General features: G+C 37.5%; 2 long non-coding RNA genes across 2 annotated transcripts; both read right to left on the bottom strand.

Moving 5' to 3' along the window:
* Positions 1–2,242: 2,242 nt before the first annotated feature.
* LOC307168564 lies at positions 2,243–3,531 on the bottom strand. Its single transcript, XR_013822952.1, has 4 exons — positions 3,415–3,531; positions 3,278–3,328; positions 2,748–2,853; positions 2,243–2,355 (listed from the first exon to the last, which is right to left on the bottom strand). It is a non-coding gene; the product is annotated as an uncharacterized lncRNA (long non-coding RNA).
* Positions 3,532–3,667: 136 nt separating this feature from the next.
* LOC307168563 lies at positions 3,668–4,846 on the bottom strand. The gene is made up of 3 exons (XR_013822951.1): positions 4,714–4,846; positions 4,235–4,349; positions 3,668–4,108 (listed from the first exon to the last, which is right to left on the bottom strand). It is a non-coding gene; the product is annotated as an uncharacterized lncRNA (long non-coding RNA).
* Positions 4,847–16,034: the final 11,188 nt, after the last annotated feature.

Raw genomic sequence — 16,034 nt, 5'->3', positions numbered from 1 at the left:
CCTACTAATCCTCCAAACCTTTTTTTTTCTCTTTTTTTTTCTGGTGTGTGGAGGGGGGGGGGGGGGGGGGCAACAACAAGAAAACACACACACACACACACACACACACACACAAAATAACATTTTTTTTTGTCTCTGTTATAAAAACTATTTACCCATTTACACCCTTAATACTCGTTGTTAGTGAGTAAACTTCAATCAAACTTTATGTGAACTTTATTAGAGTTACATAAATTATTAATGAGGAAGGAATAGAAGAAACATTTACAGTGACGGTAGAATGGAGCGCATCTGTGAAATGACATCATGCACGCAGCTTCTACAGTGAATATTGCAGTTAGATCTAATAATAACCCCAAAATATTATTTGTTTTGTTTTAGTAAATATGCTCTTTTTTCGCAAGAAGTGCGAATCAAACATTTGAACATTTTTGCGTTCAATATAATTTTTTCTGGTCCTAAAAGTTTAGCTAGATCAGGAACATCACAATCGAAGTGTTGCAGCGCCACCTAGTGTGTGTTAAGTCATACAGAAGATTATGCATACAAATTCGCAGTACAAAGTTTGAGCTAGTCAATCTGTCTCGCTGAGTGTCACACAGATGCCAGGTCATTCTACAGAAACGTCCACTTTTGTATGGAAAGATGTTAGATTGCCCTTTGACTTTATGAGTACACATATACAGCTTAATGATTTTTTTTAGATTTTTTGTGCATTTATTTAATATTAATATTGTGCAATATTAAAGGTTTTTATTAAATATTATTTCCATTTTTTTCAGCACATGTAGTCAGAGTTACAGAAAAAAATAAAAAATAATAATGCAACAAATAAGGAGATTATGTTTTATTTATTTTAATCAGGTTTGTTAAAAGTGTGCTTGAAAGTTAATTTGCGCAACCATGTATTTGCTATAACGATGAAAATATTTAAAAAACAGTTAAAATCAAGTAATGATGCAATCCTTTAAATCTTAACATTTGAGTGTAAGCAGAATTAAATGGATGTAAAATTATCATCATGTCACATGTGATTTTTTATTTAATGTGACATGTACTGTATGTCATTGGTGATTCATTGTGTCACTGGTGTTACTGTCTTTTTTTCTAAGACCAAAGATCATTATTCTTCAACTATAATTAAGTAGATGAGACTAAATTGTTACATCTGGCATACAATCTAAATTAATAGCTTTGAATAAAGTTTATCTATAAATGGGAGACACTGGTGTTACCCATAAGAAAGGTGACAGTGACAATTTTCATGAAAAATTCATTTTACAAAATGGCTGCTGCAAGGTATCAAACCACATGTTGTCAATCATGGTATACTAAATTAAGTAGTTTAATCCATTTGTATTCTAGATTTACAATTCCCTAACAATTAAGTAGGTCATACCAATGAGTTTAACTAAAAGCTTCATATGAAATCATGAGATAAATGAGAAAATGTCTGATAACTAAAAAGAGACAGCCCAGCAAACATTTGGACGTTTAATGACCGTTGAAAAGACGTCCGTCCGAGACGTCCCGTCATGGTTGAAAAATAGTTCCAAAATGGAAGTTGAACCGACGTCTTTGACGTCGTCTGGCCGTGAATTCCACGTCTTTTCTGCGCGTCCCTGGACGTCTAAATGGGTTTATTTTATTTTTTTAGGTTTTCTGGATGTTTATAAGATGTGTTGCTGCCAAATGTATGTGTATATATAATCCTGCATATAAAATAATCACACCCATATTGTGTAACATCGTGAAAGGCAATCATTTAGGCTATTTTTACACATCTTAACTTGACAAAAGTTCTAAAAAGGTCCAAAATCGGTCCGGTCAGACCTGGACGTCTATAAAACCGTTTAATCACGTGTACATCAACAGAACACATTATTTGTGGACTAAAGAAAAAAATAGTGCCATAATTTAGCACAACATTTTATTGTGAATATTACATTTGAAATGTCTTTCAGTTGTTAAACAGCTACTATTCAAAAAAGATAATAGAAATAGTACAATGTGGTAAATTCTGTGGTAATGGCATTTTCTCTAACAGTTTCACGTTAAGGTTAAGCAGACATTAATCAAACCAGAATATAACAAAAGTACAGGAATGGTCAACGCATTCTATTTTTAGAGTCTTTCTATAATATGCCATCATTGATGAATAGAAGTCAGAGCTTTGGCAGTACTAAGTTTCAGTTACTAACAGTCTTGCATTACTGTTAAACAGCCATAAATAAAAGTTTATTCATTTTTTAAATCCACCACCCTCAGCTGTTCCTGGAGCGTTCTTCAGGTGTTCCTCCACTGCTGCATCAGTGTCTGAGTCTGGAGCATTTGGGCTCCACCTCATCACAGCATCTGAGGAAAGAGAATATGGTTAAAAAAAAAGAAAGAAAAAGGCTAATTTCCAGGTAAATTAAGTACTTTTTTTTTTTAAATGTCGGAAAAAAACCATGTTATTTTACTGCATAATAATCTTATGCCAATAAAAGATGTTCTGCACTAAATGTGTTCGAATAGTGAAAAGAAAAAGAAAAAAAACAACAGCATTTGCCCTCTTCAATACTGAGCCCTTAAGAAAGACCCTTCACTAGGTGTGTAACTGGAAAAGTGAAAAGGACATTTCTGATAAAGACAGGTGGTCTTTTAAAGAATGTCCCCTGAATAGATAAAAGTTAACAATAAAAATTAAATTAATATTAGACAAGGAACAAGAGATTTTTTTTTGAATGTTATAAGGCCAAAATTACCTTGAATTATATCGTACAAAGCGTTCGTGTAGCGTTGAATGACTTCTTTTCAATTTGGCCACCACTCCTCATATTGAAAATCGCCATTAAGGCATTTGACATGATTCTGTGAAAGAAATTACACAGGATTACTTCACCTCAAAAAAAAAAAATCTGTGTCATGCCAAACATTTGGCCCATCCCACATGGGATTACACGACACCACAAACTTATTTAGCAAACATCTTCCTGTCGCATATACAAATCATTCGGAGAAATACATGAATACAAATATATACATACACATATACACAGCATATACAAACAAATACTTGTCTACAGATCATCTCGATAAAGAGCTTTTTTCCTCTTCTCCCAGGCTTTCTCAAGTTAATTGGCTAATTTATGTTTCACATGTGAACAGCCAGCTCAGTCTTTGAGCATCATCCATATTTACCAAATCAATCTCTGATTTTATCTTACAAAATAAAAAAATAATCATTATTAATAATCATAATTCACAATAATTAGAAATATATAATATTTCTTACTTTCACTTTCAGTTGACATGGGGTAAGCACTCCTTGAGGGTCTGGTGCCAGCTATTTCAAAATGTAAAGATTTGTAAAATGTAAATTCAATTTTGGATAGGACAACCCCATGGCTGGAAAAGACCATTAATACACACCCTCACTTCTGTGCTCTCTCCCGAATGCAGCGGTCAAGAGGCAAGACAACATTTGGAAATTCTGTTAATGAAAACAAAACACACACAAACTTAAATAAGAGGGTAGTTAAATAAAAAACGTAAACAATATTGTTTTATTTTTAACTACTTTGTGGATGTAGCAAAGATTTAGACTTCTTGTAATCCAATTGGACATAGTCAACTATTGTAGCCATCATTCAAAATAAATCCAAGGTAGCCAACCCTGGTCCTCGAGAGCCACTCTCCTGCTTGTTTCCAAACTATCCCTGCCCTACTTCCTGCTGACTAATAATGGATCAGGTGTGTTGTCAGTCAGAAGCTGGAAGGGCAGGAATAGTTGGAAAACAAGCAGGGCAGTGGCTCTGGAGGACCAGGGTTGGCTACACCTGGTCTACATATTTTAAATTGTGAAGTGATAAGACTGCTGTTCAAATATACACTTCACAGTGTAATACTGCATTAGTTACTATGAAATTAGCTGGCTGTACTTTAGCTTTTTCTTGAGCAATGACAGACATTATAGGCTCTATATTTGTAACTGTATGAACAATTATTTAGAAAAATGTATGTTTGTATTTAAGGTATATTGTGTATAAATTAAGATGCAAATCGCAAAGTTCTCGCATACAATGGGGTGTTCTCTGGGACTGGGATGATAATGCAGAATTTGGAACTGGAGACAATAGACATTAAAACAAATGGGTGAGAAGTATTTAAGGTAAGAAAGGACACCTTAATCAATAAACACCATAACTATATGTAAAAAAACCAACAAAAAAAAACAAAAAAAAAAACACACCTTTATGAAGGACATTAAACAAGAAACAAATGCAATGTCTCTTTGGTTCTGCCAGATGGCCTGGAAAAGGATTCCTGAATTCTACGTCTGACAGATGGCTGTTCGTTATGTGACCCTGAAAGAAAAATTGCATCTTAATGTAATTTCGTCAAGTACAACAAACAAAATCACGTTTTAAAAATTTCACTGAAGTGATTACAAAATTGGTAATCTTAGAGTATGGTTAGAGAGCAACTTTGTAACAGAGCAAACCTGAGCCATTAACTGCCTTAATATAGAGAGCACACAAACTGCCCTCCAAGTGACAATAATACACTCACAATACATTACAAATATTATCAAAAACAGAAGATTCGTTCTTTGCATACAGACATAATTTATATTCATTATGCAAAAAGGCACGGCCATAAAGCATTACTTAAGTATTTAAAGCTGAGGCCATAGGTGAGGAATCAGGTAGTCTCCTTCCTGATACTTGCCTATTTTCATTGTGCATTAACCTCACCTGCACAAATAGTTAATTTTATGGTAGTGTAAGATATAAACACAGTAAATCACAGAAACGTTTTGGGATATTATGTTAACATTTATGCAAAACACCTCCTGACTCATGAAATAGAGAGCCTAAGTCCCGCCTCTCCGCTTCCGGCTCATGGGACCTTATTTCGGAAAAAATATGTATGGAAGTCAATGGCGAGAGATATCTTATCTTTTTATTCCGTCTGAACTGTGCCCTGAACTACACATATGATGTTTGTCAATTTAAAAGGTAATTATGAAAGTCAAGAAAGTCGCAGTTTGTCATAAAACAGAAGAGTAACGTTTAGTTTTATGTGAAAATCGCTCAATGAACTACATCTCTCATCTCGCACTATGTACGTCACAAGATCCGTTGCTCGTATGTGTGTATTCTGGCTCAAAACACTCAGGCATGACGGCGTAACGTTACGATTATAATGTAAGACTATAGAAAAAAATGACAGATGTTAGCTTCATAAAGTTAGCTTCATTCATTGAGAGAAAAGGTATGACGTCGCATGTGCGCCTTCTGGGTTTGTAGTCTTTGTAATTACGTATTTTCACAGTCTTATACCTCAGCAGTTTTACATCAAGCTGCGACTTTCTTGACTTTAAAATGTATCTTTTAAATTGACAAACATCATATGTGTAAATCAGGGCACAATTCAAACGAGATCAAAATATTTGTTGTCTCTCGCCATTGACTACCATACAATATTTTTCCGAAATAAGGTCCCATGGTGGTCGACCGGAAGGGGAGGGACTTAAGCCGTTTCTCAATACCAAGTACGCAAAGTTCGGACTTGAGTCCTTGGTAGTTCGGACTGACAAGTTCGACTCAGGAGAACGAACTCCCGAGGACGGGGGGACGCGAGTCCGATAATTCTGCAAATGGAACAGCGGCGTACTTGATAGCGTCACTCAGCTTGCTCTGGCTACTCCGGTTATCTCTTTATAGGCTACAAATAAAACAAAATATGTTATAAACCACCACTTTGCCTCTTTTCATTTTCATTTAAAAAAGATCTTTAACATAATGGCCACACAAATGAGGTTCAGGCAACGCAATTGATTATCTTCACTGCATATTTACAACAACACGAAATATAAAGCACAACCCTGACTCTTTTTGTTTTCATTTTAAAAATATGATGAATAAAAAACATTATAATATTGATCATTAAAACGAACATTTAGCAAAAAGAGACAGGGTTGTGTCATATATGTATATACAGTGAAGAGAATGTAGGCAACATGTAGGCTATTATAATAAAATATTTTATGTTTTAAATATATAAAATAAAATGACATAACCTTTTTTGCTAAATGTCAGTTTTAATGATCAATAATAGCCATTCTAAAAGTATAAGTAGCCTAAAAGGTATAAGAAGCTATACAATAATAAAGCCAACGATTCAGTCAAACATAAGTCAGCTCTCTAGGCTACATAGTTAAATAGACTAACGTTAAATAAAGCTATAACTTCACTTTGCCCTCAGCTAAAACGTTTTGCCAAGGAACATACATTAATGAGACAAATAAAATAAATAAATCGCCTGTTGGATATACACAAGACGATTTAAATCTCATGTTATACCCATAGACTGTAAAAGGTTATACCACTAGACTAGAGACATCCGAGCCAACGGCAAGTCAGCAGCAGAAGCCGAGGAAAGGCTGTTCTCGGCGGGGTACGAGCGCCGAGCATCCGATTGCCTGGTTCTCACAACTCCGAAAACGTCAGATCAAATTTTCAAATAGGCGCTATCTTTATAAATAAACCAAAGATTTGAGCTTTAAACAACTACATTCTCGCCTGAAATACTCTTAAAACTACATTTCGTGACACATTTATAGCAGTATTTTTAAATTACGCGGGGTTTCTCCTCTGCTATTGACGCTTGCTGGTTGGTGGTGTGAGATGCATTCTGGGATACCTGGCTTGTCAAGTCCGCACAAGTCACCTCTTGATGCATCCTCGGTAAAAGGGGCGAATCAAGAACACATCCGGGGATTCGAACTGGACTTGGCTAGATGTGAACTTTGAATTGGAACAGTACTAGGGCAGCGACTGATGACGTTTCACAAGTCCACAAGAACACAAGTACAGACAAGAACGCATATTGAGAAACGGCTTTAGGCTCTCTATATCCGAAATGGTCCGAACTAATAAACGGTCCGTAAGCACAAACGAGTAGCGCAGTTTCGTTCCGCTTTCTTTCTTTTTTTTTAAAACCATTCGCTGCTGGGCAATGTTGCGGTCGCGCCAGCGCGACCTATAACAAAATTTGGTCTCACCGGCAGAAAAAATTAGCCTGGTTCTCCCAATAATCTCTCGTACATTTAATTTGTACAGAGAGTCTGGCCCCTCGCCATTGACAAGCGTTAACTTCATTGAAGGCGGGTACTCTGTTGAAGCAGAGAATGTCTAATGTTACATTTATAATACAAAATATACTTACCCAACAGTAGATTTTTTTCTTCTTCTTCTTCTTTTAGGTTTTATGGCAGTTGGCATCCAAAAAATTGTTAGTAGATTTTTTTGTAATTCGGCAACACAACAATGCTCCCTCAAATCCTGCTCGCCTCGGTTGTAGAAAAACGGGAAAATGGCTGCGTTATCGCTTTATCGCGAGATAATATATCATTTCGTGGGATTTTGAAATATCGCGAGATTTGCTACAACATCTCGGTGGTACAGTTTTAACGTGTAAAGCACGTCAGTGTACGTCTTTTCAGAACCTCTTAAAAACTACTTGTGGCACTTAAATTAATTATTGCAGTATAACCAAGGTGTAAGCATAATTGCTTTTGTATATTTCATAAGGATTTCATAGAGGGTCATGATGGACTATAAATGCACGTGTAAAGGACGTCACCTACTGGACGTCCACTTAAAACGACTAAAATGCAGTGCTTTGCAATTAACCACACTGGGCACTTTGTGATTCTAATTTATTTAAACAAGATAAAGTAAATATATTTACTTTGTATACAAATCGTGTATTTCATAAAGATAATTCCTGTTTTTTTTTTCTGTCTTGCTTGACTAGACGTGTAAAGGACGTCAGTGGAAGTCTTCACAACCTCTTAAAAACTACTTGACTTAAAAACTGGGCAATTAAATTAATTATTGCAGTATTAACCATGCAAGGATTAAGCACAGCTTTTGTATATTTCACAAGGATTTCATAGAGGGTCATGATGGACTGTAAATGCACGTGTAAAAGACGTCACCAGGTGACGTCCTCTCACCCGAAACGCTATATATTGAACTACACATAGCTAAAAATCAAAATAACAATTATACATGCAACCCCAGAGAACTGTAGACATGTACAAATGTATCTGAATGCATTTTTAGGAAATGTTCTGTGTTACATATTTTTACCGATTTATGCCGTCCTACCGCGACTATTTATGGCCAGGGACACGACGTTGCCGTCGGACCAATGTTTGCTGGGAGTGGATTTACTATGGGCCTTTCTTCATAGATATTCAGGAAATTGGAAGAAGAAAGTCAAGTGATGTCATAAGTGTGATTTTTGTTTAAAGGAGTCATAACCTAGTATTACCTTGTATACCTACTGCTGTATTATAGTCTTTCAGGCCCTTCTAAAAAAGAAAAGTGGAAAAAAAATAAACACAGAGCTCCTCAGACCCTTATTTCTGAAGGCATTATTGTCTCGCGAGATCTGATGCGATATTTTGGCTGTCGTGGACGGTCATTTTAATAATGCAAATGAGGGGCGCGTTGATTGGTTGCAGGAAGGAGGGGGGTTGACACCGCAGGTAATGCTTTAGCATATCATTCCAAAATGACATCATGGTGCAAGTTGTGAATGAACCCGACCAGGCCGCGACCGGTGTAGCAGTCGATTCTGTTCCCTACAGGAATTTGTGTTCCCCCTCAAAGAGGCATGTCTGCGCATGCCTAGAAGATGCATCAAACCACAACTGGAAGTACGGAAAGCGACAAAGGCCAAACGCATTGGCGCAACATTCAATTGTCAGCATAATAAAATGGTTCTCACACTCCAGTAATATTTCTGTCAAAACAAAAACTCAATGCCTCATATTATTGTCTTTATATTATTATGTCTGTATTATTTATAAAGATTGCAAAACGTCAGAGATGACAGGTTTATGAAATACAACGTTGTAAACAGTATACAAAATGTATTAATATGTTAAATGTCACCAAAATACACATTTAAAAAAAGAGTTCATCATATTATTGTCAAAAGGTAAACACATTTTCAGGTGACACCTTTTATATCCCCTGTATGAAAATAAATAAATAAATATGAATAAAACCATATTGCTATTTTTCTTTAATATTTTTCACATGCAAGATACATGGGTGCAACATAACATTCTAGTAATTAATTAATTAACCATTTCTGAGGGCACTAATTAGCTTTAATTAATCAAATGAATCAATGGTGTTATAAATGGGGAGATGACCACACAACATTGTCACCTGAATTTCTATTCTTGCTGGCACATTCCAACAATGGATCCAAAAATGTATGAAGAAATCATGAGCTATAAAACTCAAGGCACATATACAAACTCAAGGCACACATTTGGTATAAAAAAAGACCAAAAATATGTGATTCGCAGACGTTGCTCCAATTTCCAAATTCATGGTAAGTAATCTATTCTAAATTATAATTATTTTGAAAGTGAAGATAACATAGCTCCACAGACAGGAGTGAGGTATAGTAATACACCAAGACTTGATAGAAACAAAAAACCCATACTTGTCCATGGTCTATAGCCTTCTTGGCAAATAGAACATAAAATATTACCTATCCTGCAATTTTAGTTTAAAATATCCTATTTCTTTCATTAGGCATTCAGAACCTCTGTGGTTATTGTTTAGACTTTACTAACAATAAAGCTATTTCAATAGATGGTCAACTTTACTACATCTCCTCAAAAAATTGTATGGGTTCGAGGAAAAAAGTGGTCATTGGCCAAAAAGAGGCCAACCAAATATTTACAGAATTCCATGCCAGCCCCTATGGCGCACACTGTGGAACAGAAAAAACCAAGCTTGCCATTTCAGCGAGATTCTACTGGCCTGGAATGGGGGTGGACATTGATAAATGGGTAAATCCTAAATTATTCCTTTCTAACTTTGTTGTGAAACATATGAATGCATTATATTTTGGAATGCATTTCTCATGTGCTTATTTCTGAATATCAGGTTTTGCAGTGTGCCCAGTGCCAATATAGCAGACTGTCCATCAAACAGGAGCCCAAGTACATCCCAATATGTGTAAGCTTGTCCACAGATGTGCATGGGATTTGAGACTGGTATTTCATGAGTGCACATAATTTGAATGTATTTATTTTTATTTTAAAGCTACACTGTGTGATTTTTACCCCCATCTAGCGGTGAAATTGTATATGACTACCCAGTGAAAATTAGTTTCTGTTCCTCTCAATTCCGAGAGCGTTTTAACTCCTACGGTGGCCGTATTATTCCAAGATTAACATGGCTTCCAGTTATCACTTCGTCCATGACAATAATAAACAATATGTCTAAAATGAATAAAACTACAGGACAGATGTCAGGAGGTAAACAAAAACTTACAGTGTCCTTTTTTTATATAGCTTAAAAAATTGCGCCTTTAAAACTATTCATTACCTGTGATCCGTCGCAGCACAGATTTATGTTACAAGGTAAACAATACTTTTTCACCATTGACGCGAGGATGAAGTTATACTAGAGGTCGTTCTGACGTTATGCACAACCATGCTATGGTTAGACAAGCAACTATAAAACTTCGAATTTACACAAATGAATTACAACAGGCTGAATTACCTGTCGAGAAGAAAGCAGGCAACCTCGGCGTCCGTTTTAAAATATTTTCTACCCTTGAGCTCTTTCCATCTGGGAAAAGTTACTCCAATATTGACTATGGTCTTGCTGATTTGTCTGTCGCGTTGATGTTTTAATTTCTCTCTCTGCCGGCACTCGCGAGCTCGCGAGTAATCTCCCCCTCGCATTCGTCAGGTGTCACTGAGTGAAAAACGCAAAAGGCGAAGCTTGAATTTACAGGCATGTCCCTCTTTGGCTAATGTAGTTTCAAGATGGAGGGGCAACATGGCGACCGGCATACGAACCCCTCACCCGTATGTACTTTCAATGGCAGATTATAAACTTAAGAGAATACTTTATTACTTGAAAGAAGTAAATATACATTAATGAGCACATATATTTTTGAAAGAACTAAGTGTTTTTTGCTAAGAATCAACTAAAAAAGTTACACAGTGTAGCTTTAAGGTGGATAAGCCTCTGGAACTGCTAGGTATGGATTTGGTGGGGAAAGTCACCAAAACCAACCAGGGAAACGAGTACATTTGTGTCCTCGTTGACTACTATACTAAATGGTCCGAGGCATATCCAATCCCAAATAAATCTGCAGCAGTTGTCTCGCGCTGCATTATACATTTTTTCTACAGGTTTGGGGCACCAAAGAGGATTCTAACTGACCAAGGGACTGAGTTTGTAAACCAGGTTTGAAGTTTGTTAAATGAACTAAATTCAATATGCATGATATTTTAATGGTTTCACACATGTTTTTGTTTATGTAGATTAATGTTAATGTATGTTTTGGAAACAGATCAATGAAGAGCTCTGTACCTTCCTCAATGTGGAGAGAAGCCTCTGTGCCCCGTACCATCCACAAACAAACGGGCTTGTGGAAAAATTAAATGGAACCATTCAGAGGTGAACCTTCATTTATGGGTTGCTTGTGGGAATGCAATATTCAGGGAAATATTTGTCTTTGAAAACTGGTTACTCATAATTTAACTCATTTTGGTCATGACTCCAGAGCCTTGTGCAAACTGGTGGATACAAGACCAGAAAAATGGGATGAGTACCTAGATGCAGTAATGTTTGGTCTTAGAACCAAGACACAGCTGACAACTAGGTTCTCACCATTCTTTTTAATGTTCGGTATGGAGGCACAATATCCTTTTGAGGTGCCGGAGATATATGAGGTATGTGATCATTTACATTGTTCCATATAAATATCATGCATCAATTTAGTGAAATCATTTCAATCTTCAATGTTTCTAAAAAAGGTCAACAGCACAGTGGAATCTGTGATCGCAGAGGACACCATTTCAAAGGCCATTTCTTTGAAGGAGAAAATGGACAACATTGTAAAAAAAATGTAAGAAGAAAACAGGACAGGAGACAGAGGGTGGCTGCGGTGGCAAATCAGGCACCACTTTTTGTAGGGCAGAAGGTCTTACGACAAAACATACGGACCCAACAGAGGAAAGGGGGCAAGCTTGAGCGCAGCTGGTTGGGACCATATGAAGTTGTTTATTTGCAAGACAAAAGCGCAGATTTAAGGGATGAAAATGGCAGGATATTCCCCAAAATCAACACTGACCACCTCAAACCCTTCAAAGAAGACACACCCCGGATACCCCATAGAATCACCCAAGAACCACAACATAAAAGAGCACATCATGAAACGTTATGCCCTTCACTCACACCTGTAGACCTCACCATCACCAAGTCACATGAACACCAGCCCCCACCATCACCTCCATCCTCACCAATTGACTTGTCTACTAGATCTCAATCTACAAGATCTTCTCCCCTGTCTCCGTTGAACTTTTCAACCAAAATGCCACTTTCCTCTCCTGTGTCCCACACACCTACAATGATTGCAGAGGTACCAGCCGACACCACAGACGCAGTGCATGGCTGTAAGTGTTGATGCACAGTCAGATCTTATAATAGATCAATATTAGTCTGATTTCTAATATATTTGTGAGGTGGTAAGTGCAATGCTGTTTTTGGTTATCCTCTGTAGATATCAAAAGTGCCTGGGCTGGAAACGACAGCTATGTACTGCTGTCCAGAGTGGGACCCTATAAATTATTTTATAAAGACTTGCGTATCGGCCCTGGAAGGGAGTTGGAGAGTGAGGTACACATTTAATTGATTTTGTCAGATAAGCCTTTCATCTGCTATGCTAATATTTTGTATTAATGTTTTTCCATGTTTGTCAAGGTTATAAATACATATCTCTCCCTAAAAGTGAGGGAGCACAATTTAACTTCACCAGGCAAGGCATTCCACATGGACACATTTGCCATGACCGATATGTGGAACGGAAAACATGAAAGGCTCAAGGTGTCCTGCAAAAGTGCAATTTTTTTTTTAATATATATTTTTTTACTTGTTCTAATGCCCATTTTGTGTACAGTCGCAAAGTTTAAATGATAGAACATGTTTTTTTTTGTTTTTTTTTTGTTGGACCCAGCAAACTATGAGGTCATAGTGGGTATTGTAAATGAGGGCCACCACTGGTTCCTAGTTGTAAGTATTTGTGGTATTGAACAGTTTTTTACTTAAGTTTTCCCTTTTCCCCTTAATCCTGATTAGCAATTATACACCCCTATCAAGTTGTCTTTTTGCATGTTACTTAGGCTATATACCCATCCCAACAAAAAACCATTCTGCTTGACTCAATTGGAGAGTCAGATATCAAGAAGAAAAAGTGTTGAGACAACAAGGTATTTTTCATACACCATATGTAGTGTTATTGTGTAATATGTAGGCTGCTTGAAATAATACTATCTTGTTTGTAGAGCCCTGATGATGGCAAAGGGTATTTCGGTTTCAAACTGGGTGTGTGAAACCTTGCCTCACCCACTTCAGAGGGATGCCATATCATGTGGTGTGTTCGCTTTGAAGGTGTGTGATTATAGTATTGTAGCAAATATTATAATATTTGTGAGTATTATTTGTGTGATATTATAATATTTATAATATCATCCACTTATAAGTGTTCATTAAAATGGGATGATGCTTAAGTTAATATCTTGTTACTTCCTCAGTTTGCAGAACACATTCTGCAAAATACCACAATAAACTTCTCCAGTGATGTACAATCTTTAACACTATTCAGAATGGAGATTTCTTTAACTCTGCTCCGCCAATCTGGTATGGCTTTATAAACTCCTGAATGTTATTGACGTGCTTTTTGTTTTTGATGTGCATCACTTTCATCAGTGTCGTACTGTACCTCATAGATGACCTAATGCCTCGTTTCCACTGAGTGGTACGGTACGGTACGGTACAGTACGGTACGGGTCGGGTCGGAAAACCATGAATTGGCTAGCGTTTCCACTGCCAACAGTACCCTTACTTGATAGGCGTGGTGTATGCCGGAAAGTAGTGATAACGTCACTTGATAGGCGTGGTGTATGACGGAAAGTAGCTTGACGTCATTCTCGCGCGAAGAAGAAAGCTAAGACGCAAACAACAATGGAGGACATCGAGAATATCTTGTTCTTGCTTCTCGGCATGTGGCTGTTTGTCACGAGGAGGAGACAAGCTTTGTTTGAGCAAAGGCTGCAGGCTGCAAGGAAAAACACAGCCGAAAAATACAGGGAAATTCGGGAAATTTTAAGGAGCTGGGACGAGACAGACAACCGCGCAAGTCAAGACAAGGCAAGACAAAAACGACGGCGCAGGAGGGTAAGCTTGAGCTAAGCTAACTTTTAATGTCGTGTATTACAATGTATTTCGTCTCATGTACTGTCATGTGCTAACTAAGCAATATTCTTAAAAAATAAATAACCCTACAGTAAGAATAAGTAAGTACAATAAGCCCTGCTTGTGAAACCAGGCCTATATCTGTTAAAATCAGACAAATGTGATTTGAAAAAAGTTTTTTAATTATATTAATAAGCACTGTGAAGGTTACACATGAATCTGTATGATGCCTATGTTATTACAAGCCCAATACTAGTTTTAGTTACTGATTATGTACTGCCTGTGATTTTGCGAAAATATAAAATAAATAAAATATTTAAATAATAAAAAAATATATATAAAATAGTTATATATGTAGGCTAGTGTTTCTTTGTGCTTCAATGACACCAAAGTGCCCTCTCTGGTGCAGTATATTGGATATTTTATCAAATTTATATCTTCTATCTTGTCCAAGGTAACACTTTAAATGTTGTCATTTCCTGTAGACTTTATGTATTGTTTCAGACGGCCTATGATAATTGTACTTTTAATTAAAAGACCTGACCACACCCACCATCTCTGATACATTATATTAACATTATATTTTCTATATGTTTTTTTTTAGATAATCAGTCTGGTGCAAAATCGGCGCAGCAGACCAACCATTTGGACTTTCAGCCGCTCAAATGACTGGTGGGATGTGATCGTTCCAGGATTCACACACACACAGTGGGTGCACAACTTCAGGATGTCTGAAGAGACATTTCTGTTCCTTTGTGCCATGCTGCATCCAGCAATGGAAAAGCAGGACACAAACTTCAGAGTGTGTGTTCCCCTTAAGAAAAGAGTTGCCATTGCACTATGGAAGCTGGCAACCAACAGCGACTACAGAAGTATTGGCCATCTTTTTGGAGTCAGCAAAACAACAGTGTGTCGGTGCGTCCAGGAATTCTGCAAGGCCGCTTGCACGTTGTTAGTTCCAGAACAGATATGTTTTCCTGACCAGCAGAAGCTTAAAGAGATGGCAGCCTACTTTGAGAACCGATGGGGGCTTCCGCAGTGTGTTGGTGCCATTGATGGGTCACACATACCCATAATAGCGCCAAAGGAGTACCACTGCGATTACTTCTATAGAAAAGGCTGGCATTCCATCATCCTGCAAGGAGTAGTCGATGGAAAAGGACTATTTTGGAGTGTATATGCAGGAATGGCTGGAAGTTTGCATGATGCTCGGGTTCTGAGACTGTCCACATTTTGGGAGTTAGTTGAGCGTGGAAGCCTTTACCCAGCTTGCACCAGGAACATCAGTGGGGTGAATGCTGGCTATTATGTGCTAGGAGACTCTGCCTATCCTTTGCAGAATTGGCTCCTAAAACCATTCCCTGACAATGGCCGGCTGACAGCAGAACAACTGACCTACAACAAGAAAGTGTGCAGGGCTCGGGTGGTGGTAGAAAATGCTTTTGGGAGACTCAAAGGGAGGTGGCGGTGCCTTATGAAGAGGAATGACAGCGACATTGAACTGGTGAAATCCATGGTGTTGACTTGTGCTCTGCACAATCTTTGTGAAAGACATGGAGAGGATTACCAGCACGAATGGGACACACCTGTTGCTGCAGAGCCTGTGGTGCCACTGGCACAGGGTGCAGAAGAGGAAGGCAGGGATGTACGTGAGGGTCTGATGCGGTATTTGAACAGTTAAATCTGTTAAATTTGTAAATTGTTGTTTTGTTTTGACTGATATTGTTTTGGACACAAATA

The sequence above is a fragment of the Squalius cephalus genome (assembly GCF_949319135.1).
Source record: "Squalius cephalus genome assembly, chromosome: 12".
In the NCBI taxonomy this organism is placed as follows: Eukaryota; Metazoa; Chordata; class Actinopteri; order Cypriniformes; family Leuciscidae; genus Squalius; species Squalius cephalus.
Note: the sequence above shows the minus strand (reverse complement) of the source record. Positions and strands in the feature narration are given on the sequence as shown.